This window comes from Balaenoptera physalus, assembly GCF_965194825.1.
Source record: "Balaenoptera physalus genome assembly, chromosome: 19".
Taxonomy (NCBI): domain Eukaryota; kingdom Metazoa; phylum Chordata; class Mammalia; order Artiodactyla; family Balaenopteridae; genus Balaenoptera; species Balaenoptera physalus.
In genome coordinates, this window is record NC_138900.1 from 56,345,448 (window position 1) to 56,357,888 (window position 12,441).

The window sequence follows — 12,441 nt, forward strand, 5'->3', positions numbered from 1 at the left end:
TGCATTCCGCAAACTTTTTGACTACAAACCCTCTTCTGAGAAAGCTGTTGGCATCATATGGGCCACCTGGAGGATACTGGATTTGATGAGTGTAATATCCTCTTCAGCTCCAACATGCTATGGATAACCTTAGAAAGATCTGGCTTTGGTGAAATACAATAATGGCTCATCTTTCAGGAGGCTGAGGTGATTTGCCTCAAACTGTGCAAACAGTGAGAAGACCTGGAATATTCAGAGTACGCAGTGACTATAGGGAGGCTGGTGAGCCTCCTCCTTTTTAAAAATTTTTAATTAAAAAATTTAAAAAAAAAAATTAATTTATTTTTGGCTGCGTTGGGTCTTCGTTGCTGCGTGCGGGCTTTCTCTAGTTGCGGCGAGCTGGAGCTACTCTTCGTTGCGGTGCGCAGGCTTCTCATTGTGGTGGCTTCTCTTGTTGTGGAGCACGGGCTCTAGGCACGCGGGCTTCAGTAGCTGTGGCTCACGGTCCTTTTGTTTTATTTATAGACAACATCGACACCATCGCCAGCATCTTCTTTGGCTGTTAGGAAGGCTGCATTTATTCAGGTGTAATCTGCCCTTTCCAATTTTATTTTGATTCTTTGATTTGACGAAGATGTTGTAATGGGAAGTTTTGTGGTAAAACAGAGAGAGAACACAATTTAAGTTTTCTGAAGGAGTAGTGGCTCCCTTTTTTCACCTCTCAACTCCTGGTCTGTTCTCCTTTGAGTGCTCTCTTAATGCCTCGCTGTGGCCTCAGAAATTAAAATGTCACTTTTATTCCTATTATTCTGATTTTCTAATTTGAGATATTTTCTCAATTCATATTTATGTCACATATGAGTTTAAAAAAACTGAGATCTTTATTTTATAGTCAAAATCTTAAGTCTTCTGGCAGAAAATCAACAGCTTTTTAAGTTACTCATGTGGCTTCTGAGAAATGGGGCCGCTGTGATTGATGTCTCGGCCGCAAAATACCTAGTCTGCTTAGAACATGGTAGAGAGATGAGGAAGCACGCGCGTCCACATTGTCTTATGAGCTGAATTAGATCTCCTAAAATTCACATGTTGAAGTCTTAACCGTACCTCAGAATGTGACTGTATTTGGAGATGGGCTTTTAAAAGAGGCAATTAAGGTAAAATGAGGTCATTAGGGTGGGTCCTAACCCAATATAAGAAGCAGAAATTAGGACACAGGCACGTATAGAGGGAAGACCATGTGAGGACACAGGGAGAAGGTGGCCATCTACAAGCCAAGGAGAGGGGCCTCAGAAGAAATCAACCCTGCTGACACCTTGATCTCAGACTTCCAGCCTCCAGAATTGTGAGAAAAACTTCTTTGTTGAAGCCACCCAGCCTGTGATATTTGTTAATGCAGCCTGAGCAAACTAAAATACATAGGTATCCCCTGGAAGCAGACTCTCACCACTTCCCATACACAGGTGAGATTGTTGCCTGGAAAATGTAATACTTCTGGTCAGAGAAATGTTCAATTGGTTTCTCAACTCCTATGCTGATGTAATAATATTGGCAATATCTTTAGCATGTTTCCTAGAGGGATGATCAGTGAATAAGTAACTTGATAAAGAAATAGCATCCAAATAAACAGGTGTTTCTTTTCACAGATGCCTTCCACTGCCCATGGGAACAGTTCTTCTCGTCCCTTTTCTGACAAAGGAATTTCATAGAGACAAAATTGAAAAATACTTCCCCATGTGAAGGAGCTTTGGTTCAGCTGCAGAGCTAAACTCACATCTGCACTAAATTGGAATTGGCTGTGAATGATTACAAATGAAAATCTGTTGTTGCTGAAGGATCTTATTTGCAACAAAAAGCAAGAACAGGTATTTCTTAGTGTCACTGTGTTCTAGTGTGTGGTCTTTATACCTGGGCTCCTGATTGCTTTCCTGTGCCTTGTTAAATTTATTGCTTTTCTGGACCCTGTACAAGAAAAATTGCTTTAAAAAACGATAAGCTCTGGGCAGTATGACAAACTTCTGTATATACTTTTACCTTTTCTTCTGAACTCATTGAATTTGTGCATTAAAAAATTACCATTATTTGTTAAAAATTATATTAAAAATTACCATTCTTCTCCCTTTTGCCTAAACATATTTAGTCTCTTATTTGAATTACCTTTATATCTTTGTTTCAGAATTTGATTTAACTTGAACTTATATTAAACCTTTAATCAAATACAGAAATGATTCTTTCCCCTTGACTTAATGTTACAAAGTACTTGTCTTAGCATATAGGAATTGCACACATAATTGTAGTTTTATCTAGATCTCAGTCTTTGGCTCCATCCTTATTTTTATTCCTGTATCTATCCATCCATGAACAAAGAAAATGCAACATACAATGCAGTATTAGAACTTCAAAGGAAAACAAAATGCATGTTTACAGGTGAAGAATCCTACAAAAATTCTAGGGTTCGGTAAAAATTCTCTTCCAAACCTCCTAGCAAGCCCAGTGAGAAAGAAAACACATTTGTTTTCAAATTGTAAGTAAGGAAAAAAAAAAGTGCTTATTAACCGTATGACCTTAGGCAAATTAAGTAATCACCCTGTGCCTCCGTTTCTTCATAAGCTTAATAAGAATGATAGAAGTAACTTTGTTATACAGGCATGTTATGAGGATTAAATCAAATGTGCCAGTATTAGTAAAGCATTTAGAACAGTGGCTGGCACAAGGTAAGCACTAGTTGAGTGTTTTTAAAATAAAAAATAAAATAAGTGCTAAGGAAAATTCTCAAGGAATGTAAAGTTTCACCCAGTACCTAATTTTAAAGGATAGTTCTCATTGAGAGCTTCGCCTTATGAACAGGAGAGTAAGAGAGACAAGGTAAAAATGTTTACTTATGACTTCTCTGTCGCAAACACATTTGTGGGATTTGTGGAATGTTTTCTTGACTCATCCCTCAGTAGGTGCTGAGGACAGAACGTTGAACTCAGGGAAAGCAATTTTGCAGCAGGCCAGGATAATATGTTCTGAACTTGCAAGGTTCTGATGATCAGGCTTTAGCTCTAGATTATAAAGAAATGGATGGACGCATTTCCTTCCAACAACCATTCATAAATATCTCTTCTCTTATCTGGGCATTTTACAAGTTGTGCAGTGGAAGCATGGTGTTATAGTTTCTGCTAGGGCTTCATATGAAAACACTGTGTCCTGCTGATAAAGCCAGGGATTCAGTGTAGCAGTTGCTGGTCAACCTGCTTTCATATCACTGGCTATGCCAGTGGCTGGCTTGTGACCTCGGGCAAGTTATTCCACTTCTTAGGATCCTTGGTTTCACCAGATGAGCCATTGCAATCTCAAAATAGTGCTTTGAGGATGAGGGAGATCATGCACGTGTAGCATGGAAACTGTAAGTGATTGCATAGGAGTGATGACAAGGGAGGACTCTGACTTCTCTTAGTTTGGTGACTGTGTTGGGCTTCAGGCTCCTCATCTGCAAATGGGAAAAGTAATAGCACCTTTCTCACACGGCTGTTGCAAGGTTTAAATGCAAGAGCAAAACACGGTGATTGGCATATATTAAGGGTTTCATAAAGGTTACCTGTTATGCTTTATTCAATCTTATACTAAATACTGCACATACTACAGTCTAATTGAAATAATACTAGGTAAAAATGGCATATTTTGGGAACAGATTTTTAGAAAAGAATTTCCAACACTGTTTTCACAAACAAAATGCAAGTTAATTATGTAAACCTTTATTATTATAGAAGCAGTACTTCTATAAGAAATGCCATGCAAACAAAAATGTAAAATAAAAACATACATTCCCACGGCACAGAGATTACCACAGTAACACTCTAGTAACACTCCACCTACATTTTCCCTAAGAATATATATGAGTAATATTATGTGTCTATCTATATTTTTAAGACATTTTTGAGCAGTTTTAGGTTCACAGAAAATTAAGATATAGAGACTTCCCATACGCCCCCTCTCCCAACACAGGCATAGCCTACCTCACTATCAAGATCCCCCACCAGAGTGTGTACATATGTTACAACTGATGAACCTATATTGACACATCATTATCAACCGAATTCCATAGTTTACATTAGAGTTCATTCTGGGTGTTGTACATCCTATGTGTTTGGACAACTGTATAATGACGTATCCACCACGACAGTATGATAGAGAGCATTTTCACTTCCCTAATAAACCTCTATAATATTATATTTTTAACCATAGTGATCATACTGTACACATTGTTTTATGATATGCTTTTTTCAGTTGACTATCTTGGTCTCTACAGATGAGTAAATTTTATCTCACCTAATATCTGAAACATGATAAACTATTTCCAAGTGTCCCAGTTATATTTTTTATAGCTGGTTTGTAGAAATCACTATCCAATCCAGAACCACATAAGTGCTTGTGTTTCAATAATTTTTCTTTTTTTTGCCATTAAAATTTCTTTTTTTTTTTAACATCTTTATTGGAGTATAATTGCTTTACAATCGTGTGTTAGTTTCTGCTGTATAACAAAGTGAATCAGTTATACATATACATATGTTCCCATATCTCTTCCCTCTTGCATCTCCCTCCCTCCCACCCTCCCCATCCCACCCCTCTAGGTGGTCACAAAGCAATGAGCTGATCTCCCTGTACTATGCGGCTGCTTCCCACTAGCTATCTATTTTATGTTTGGTAGTGTATATATGTCCATTCAATAATTTTTTATTTGTGTTTTGAACAGCTCTATTTCAGTCTAATTTATATACAGTAAAATACAAAGGTCTTAAGTGTACAGTTCAGTGAGCTTTGACACCCCTATAAACCTATGAAGCCAACGTGGGAATAAAGATATAGAATATTTCATCACCTTCAAAGTTTCTGAGTGCCCCGTTTCAGTCCATTGCTCCCCAAGAGGCAAGTACTCTTTTGATATCTCTCATTATAAGTTAGTTTTGATTGTTTTTGAACTTTATGTAAATGGAATGATTTGGTATTTATTCCTTATGAGTCTGGATTCTTTCGCTAAACATAATGTTTTTGAAATACATCCAGGTTGTGTGAATTAATAGTCCATCCTTTTTAAATTGCTGAGTAGAAATACTTCGCATCAATAGACCGTGGTTTGTTTATCCATTCTCTTGTGGTGGGTTCAATAATGGCCCCCAAATTCTGTGACATTCCTCCCACTGAGAAGTGAGGTCTATGTCTCCATCCTTGAATCTGGGTTCTGTGCTTGTTGACAATAGAAACTGGAAGCTTCTACTGCCTGTTTCTTGGGGCACTTACTCTTGGAATACGACAACCATACTGTGCAAAAGCGCATGCAGCAGTGTGGAGAGGCCCAGGCAGAGAGGGACTGCAGCCTCCAGCAGTATTCAATTATTAAAAAAATTGTTATTTTTCAGCTCGATAATTTGAATTTTATTTATTTTAAGTTTACAGATCCCTCATAAAATCCACCATCTCTAAACTCATTCAATTTATCTTTTTCTTTCAATTATTTAACATATTTATAACACTTGTTTTAAAGTCTTTGTCTGTAGATTTCAGAGTCATTAGTAAGTCTTTAAAAAAAAATTATTTATTTATTTTTATTTGGTCGTGCCAGGTCTTAGTTGCAGCAGGTGGGCTCCTTAGTTGTGGCATGTGGGCTCCTTAGTTGTGGCATACAAACTCTTAGTTGCAGCATGCACGTGGGATCTAGTTCCCTGACCAGGGATTGAACCTGGGTCCCCTGCATTGGGAGTGCGGAGTCTTAACCACTGTGCCACCAGGGAAGTCCCAGTAAGTCTTTCTTTATTGAATTTCCTTCTCTTGATTATGGGTCAATTCACCTGCTTCTTTACATGTCTTATAAACTTTTATTGTATACCAGTCATTAAAGAACAGTCAAAAGTGAAATATGATGATCTTTCTTCTTTTCTTTATTCTCAGAGAGTGCAAGAACTTCCTTCAACCAGGCAGCCAATACCAGGTCTATTCTTTTAGATTCCACTTACTTCAATCTGGGTCAGAGCTGGATTACAATTGCAGTTAGTTTTAGTTTATAGCTGATTCAATTATAATTTAGGAGATTTCACTTTGTCCTTCAGCTCAACCACCAACTTACTTTATTTATTATTAATTAATTAATTAATTTTAATTAAAAATTTTATTGTAGTAACATTATATAAATGTATATGTATAACATTGTATATATTATAACATTATGTTTCATGTGTACAACATTATATTTCTACTTCTGTACAGTGTGCTCACCACCCAAAATTTTTAATTTAATTTAATTTTTTAATTGAAGTATAGTTGATTTACAATGTAGTGTTAATTTCTGCTGTACAGCAAAGTGATTCAGTTACACATATATATATATAGATTCTTTTTTTAATATTCTTTTCCATTATGGTTTATCATAAGATATTGAATATAGCTCTCTGTGCTGTACAGTAGGACCTTGTTGTTTAACCTCCCACTCCATGCCTCCCCCAACCCCTTCCCCCTTGGCAACCACAAGTCTGTTCTCTATGTCCATGAATCTGTTTCTGTTTCATCGATAGGTTCATTTGTGTCATATTTTAGATTCCACATATAAGTGATATCATATGTCTTTCTCTTTCTGACTTACTTCACTTAGTATGATAATCTCTAGTTGTATCCATGTTGCTGCAAAAGGCATTATTTCATTCTTTTTTATGGCTGAGTAGTATTCCATTGTAAATATGTACCACATTTTCTTTATCCATTTATCTGTTGATGGATATTTAGGTTGTTTCCATGTCTTAGTTATTGTGAATAGTGCTGCTATGAACATAGGGGTGCATGTATCTTTTTGAATTAGAGTTTTGTCTGGATATATGCCCAGGAATGGAATTGCTGGATCATATGGTAATTCTATTTTTAGTTTTCTGAGGAACCTCCATACTGTTTTTCTTAGTGGCTGCACCAACTTACATTCCCACCAACAGTGTAGGACGGTTCCCTTTTCTCCACATCCTCTGCAGCATTTGTTATTTGTAGAGTTTTTAATGATGGCTATTCTGACTGGTATGAGGTGGTACCTCATAGTAGTTTTGATTTGCATTTCTTTAATAATGTTGAGCATCTTTTCATGTGCCTATTGGCCATTTGTATTTCTTCTTTGGAGAAATATCTATTTAGGTCTTCTGCCCATTATTTGATTGGGTTGTTTGCTTTGTTGTTGCTGAGTTGTATGAGCTGTTTGTATATTTTGGAAATTAAGCCCTTTTTGGTCGCATCATTTGCAAATATTTTCTCCCCTTCAGTTGATTGTCTTTTCGTTTTGTTTATGGTTTCCTTTGCTGGGTGAAAGCTTGTAAGTTTGGTTAGGTCCCATTTGTTTATTTTTGTTTTTATTTCTATTGCCTTGGGAGACTGACCTAAGAAACAATTGGTATGATTTATGTCAGAAAATGTTTTGCCTATGATCGCTTCTAGGAGTTTTATGGTGTCAGGTCTTATGTTTAAGTCTTTAAGCCATTTTGAATTTATTTTTGTGTATAGTGAGATGGTGTGTTCTAACTTCATTGGTTTACATGAGGCTGTCCAACTTTCCTGACACTACTTGCTGAAGAGACTTTTTCCCATTGTATATTCTTGCCTCCTTTGTTGAAGATTAATTGACCGTAAGTGTGTGGGTTTATTTCTGGGCTCTCTATTCTGTTCCATTGATCCATATGTCTGTTTTTGTGCCAATACCATGCTGTTTTGATTACTGTAGCTTTTTTCTTTTTTAAAATTTTATTTATTTATTTATTTATTTATTTATGGCTGTGTTGGGTCTTCGTTGCTGTGCAAGGGCTTTCTCTAGTTGCGGCAAGTGGGGGCCACTCTTCATCGCGGTGCACGGGCCTCTCACTATCGTGGCCTCTCTTGTTGTGGAGCACAGGCTCCAGATGCGCAGGCTCAGCAACTGTGGCTCACGGGTCTAGTCGCTCCACGGCATGTGGGATCTTCCCAGACCAGGGCTCGAACCCGTGTCCCCTGCATTGGCAGGCAGATTCTCAACCACTGCACCACCAGGGAAGCCCGATTACTGTAGCTTTGTAGTATTATCTGAAGTCTGGAAGAGTTTTGCCTCCTGCTTTGTTCTTTTTTCCTCAGGATTGCTTTGGCAATTCTGGGTTTTTTATGGTTCCATATACATTTTAAGATTACTTGTTCTAGTTCTGTGAAAAATGTCATGGGTAATTTGATAGGGATTACATTAAATCTGTAGATTGTTTTGGGTAGTATGGCCATTTTAACAATATTAATTCTTCAAATCCAAGAGCGTGGGATATCTTTCCATTTCTTTGAGTAATCTTCAATTTCCTTTATTAATGCTTTATAGTTCTTGGCAAATAAGTCTTTCTCATCCTTGGTCAGGTTTATTCCTAAGTATTTTATTTTTTAGGGTGTGATTTTAAAAGGTATTTTCTGTACATTCCCTTTCTGATATTTCATTGTTAGTGTAAAGAAATGCAACTGATTTCTGAATGTTAATCTTGTATCCTGCTACCTTGCTGAATTCGTTTATCAGTTCTAGTAGTTTTTGTGTGGAGTCTTTGGGGTTTTCTATATGTAGTATCATGTCATCTGCATATAATGACAATTTTACCTCTTCCCTCCCAATTTATTTATTTATTTTAAAAATATCTATCTATTTATTTATTTATTTATTGGTTGCGCCAGGTCTCTGTTGCAGCATGCAGGGTCTTCATTGCAGCACGTGGACTTCTTAGTTGCGGCATGCGGGATCTTTAGTTGTGGCATGTGGACTTCTCAGTTGTGGCATGTGGATTTCCTACTTGCGGCATGCATGTGGGATCCAGCTCCCTGACCAGGGATCGAACCTGGGCCCCCTCCACTGGGAGCATGGCTTCCCATCCACTGGACCACCAGGGAAGTCCCCCCTTCCAATTTAAATACCTTTTATTTCTTTTTCTTGTCTGACTGCTGTACTTGTCTGACTCCAGTACTTCTGTGTACACTATAGTGTGCTCACCACCAAAAATCCGTCCATCAACATGCAGTTGATCCCCTTCACCCATTTCACCCACCCCACCCTTCCCCTCTGGTAACCACAACTCTATGTGGTTGTTATTTTTTGGTTTGTTTGTTTGGTTTGGTTTGTTCATTTATTTTTATTTGCAGTGACATGGATGGACCTAGAGATTGTCATACTGAGTGAAGTAAGTGAGACAGAGAAAGACAAATATCATATGATATTACTTATATCTGGAATCTAAAAAAACGGTACAAATGAACTTATTTACAAAACAGAAATAGACTCACAGATGGAGAAAACAAACTTATGGTTACCAAGGGGGAAAGGGAGGGAGGGATAAATTGGGAATTGGGATTGACATACACACTACTATATATAAAATAGATAACTAATAGGAACCTACTATATAGCACAGGGAACTCTACTCAGTACTCTGTAATGACCTATACGGGAAAAGAATCTAAAAAAGAGTGGATATATGTATATGTATAACTGATTCACTTTACTGTATAGCAGAAACTAACACAACATTGTAAATCAACTATACTCCAATAAAAATTAATCAAAAACTTTAATTTTTTTTATAGCCCACATATGAGTGAAATCATATTATATTTGTCTTTCTCCATCTGACTTATTTCACTTAACATAATACCTTTAAGGTCCAGCCATGTCGTAACAAATGGCAAAATCTCATCTTTTTTTTTTTATGGCTGCGGAGTATTCCATTGTAAATATATGTATCACATCTTCTTTATCCATTCATTCATTGATAGACACTTAGGTTGTATGCTTACCATAAAGCTCCTAGAAGAAAACATAGGCAGTACACTCTTTGACATGGGTCTCAGCAATATTTTTTTGCATGTCTCCTCAGTCAAGGGAAACAAAATCAAAAATAAACAAGTGAGACCTAATCAAACGAAAAAGCTTCTGCACAGCAAAGGAAACCATTGACAAGGTGAAAAGACAACCTACTGAATGGGAGAATATATTTGCAAATCATATCTCAGATAAGGGGTTAATATTCCAAAATATGTAAAGAACTCATACAACACGATGACAAAAAACCAAACAATCCAATTAAAAAATGGGCAGAGGAGCTGAATAAACACTTTTCCAAAGAAAACGTGCAGATGGCCAACAGGCACATGAAAAGATGTTCAACATCACTAATTGTAAAGGAAATGCAAATCAAAACCACAATGAGATATCACCTCACGCCCCTTAGAATGGCTATCATCAAAAAGGAAAGAAATGACAAGTGTTGGAGAGGATGTGGAAAAAAGGAAACCCTTCTACACTGTTGGTGGGAATGTAAATTGGTGCAGCCACTGTGGAAAACAGTATGGAGAGTCCTCAAAAAACTAAGGATAGAAGTATCATTGATCCAGCTATTGCACTTCTGAATATTTATCCAAAGAATATGAAAACTCTTATTTGATAAGATATGTGCACTCCTATGTTCATCACAGCATTATTTACAATAGCCCAGATAGGGAAACCCCCAATGTTCTTTACTACTGTTGCTACAACTAAGGGACAAATGAATCCTTTTGATCTTCCCAAGTTTGAACTTGAAAGAGTTTGATTTTTAGCTTAGTCGCTTATGATTTACTTACGGATTCAAGTTTTACAGGGTCCTGGGATCTGAGCACCATGAAATGGCCAAAAAATTTTCTGTCTTTTAGCTAGCCCTGTCCTCATAATTATTTCTGCTAATTTCTCAGAAAAATTCCTAGCGGGTGGGAGATTGGAGATATGTTGGCCTGAACAGTTCTTTTTGTATTTGAGCTATCATAGATTCTACTGTCTTTTGCCTGTCCTCACTGTTAAAACCTGCTGGTTTCTCCTAATCCCTCCCCCTTCCATCTCTGGCAAGTTTGCTTGGAATCTGCAAAGTCAGATTGGAATTTGCTGCTAAGTGTGGAAGCATCTGCGGCTCTTTGCTTGTCTCTCTCTGGATCATAGTTCATTAAGGCTTCTTTGCTTTTTTGTCACGGCTCTTTGATAGCTTTATAGAAAAGTAATTTTGTTTTTCTTGTTGTTACCATGGAGATGATGGTCTTTTGCACTGTTCTACATCCTAACTAGAAACAGAACTCCCTCAACAACTTTAAAGCCTTTATTCTTTTCTTTTTTTTTTTACATTTATTGTGTACTTTATTTCTATTATTATTACATTGTAATATATAATGAAATAATTATACAATTCACCATAATGCAGAATCAGTGGGAGCCCTGAGCTTGTTCTCCTGCTACTAGATGGTCCCATCTGGGGGCGATGCGAGACAGTGATACCTGACGTGTGTTGCTTACGTCCAGTCTACTCCGTGATCTCGTTTTGGTCGCTGTCACGGCAGAAAACCCTGCTTCACAAGGATAGGACGTTGGAAATGGAAGCAGGCTTTTCAGTGCTTTTGTAGCAATCTCAGGATATTCTGCCTTGACTTTAATCCAGAACGTATGGAGATTTGAAGTTGTCTCAAACATACTTTTAAGGCCACCATCATTTGTGATCTCAAACAGTTGATCCTATTCTAGCACGGACAAAATCGATTCACCTGGCTTATTCACAAATGGGTGACGGATCCATTCCTTCCCAGTTCAGGGGTCTTTTGTGGTTGGGAAGTAATGCTCAAACTCTTTTGAAAGCTGAGATAGGTGAGCAGTTTTGAAGGTTCCATGGCTTTGTTGGATAGCTGGTAGCCACATATTATACAAAGTGGGCTTGGAGAATGTGAATCGCCTGTTGCAATGAATTTAAGTAGGACTCTTGGTATTTTCTTTTAAATGTAGCTTTCTTTTTGTGGGCAGTCTTTGAGTCTTCTGCTGTATCATCATTGGGTCTTTCCCCCTTTTCAAAGAAGCTCTCCAGAGACATTTGTTTTTTACTCATTTTGGCTAGGGTTAGCTTGTGGGCTTACCAAAACTGTGACTGAGACAAGTGCGCAGTGTGGGAAAGAGGCACGGATGGAGGTGGTAAATAAAATAATGGGCGGGCTACGCATGGACTAAAATAAGTGTTGGATTCTGACTTAAAGCCTGCCACCAGATGCAGCTGTACAATTGAAGTACATCAACTCACTTGCCACTATAAAGCCTGCCACCAGATGCAGCTTAATTGTCACTTGACACTCACTCATAGGGTTTTTTTTTTTTTAACATCTTTATTGGAGTATAATTGCTTTACAATGGTGTGTTAGTTTCTGCTGTATAAGAAAGTGAATTGGCTATACATAAACATATATCCTCATATCTCCTCCCTCTTGTGTGTACCTCCCACCCTCCCTATCCCACCCCTCTAGGTGGACACAGAGCACCGAGCTGATCTCCCTGTGCTATGCGGCTGCTTCCCACTAGTAAAGCCTTTATTATTTTCTGATTTTAGACTTTGGGATCAGTTCTGTGATTTTTAAGGTTTGTATTACAGGATTCCTTTACATATTAAGCAGAAAGTAGAA

General features: G+C 37.6%; 1 long non-coding RNA gene across 2 annotated transcripts in view; it reads left to right on the top strand.

Annotated features, from left to right (window-relative positions):
- Positions 1 to 12,441, top strand: part of LOC309649335 — a 126,136-nt gene that overhangs the window by 105,622 nt on the left and 8,073 nt on the right. For both annotated transcript variants that reach the window (XR_014257027.1, XR_014257028.1), the window contains one exon: positions 1,623 to 4,887. This is a non-coding gene — a long non-coding RNA (uncharacterized lncRNA). The remainder of the gene's footprint in view (positions 1 to 1,622; positions 4,888 to 12,441) is intronic.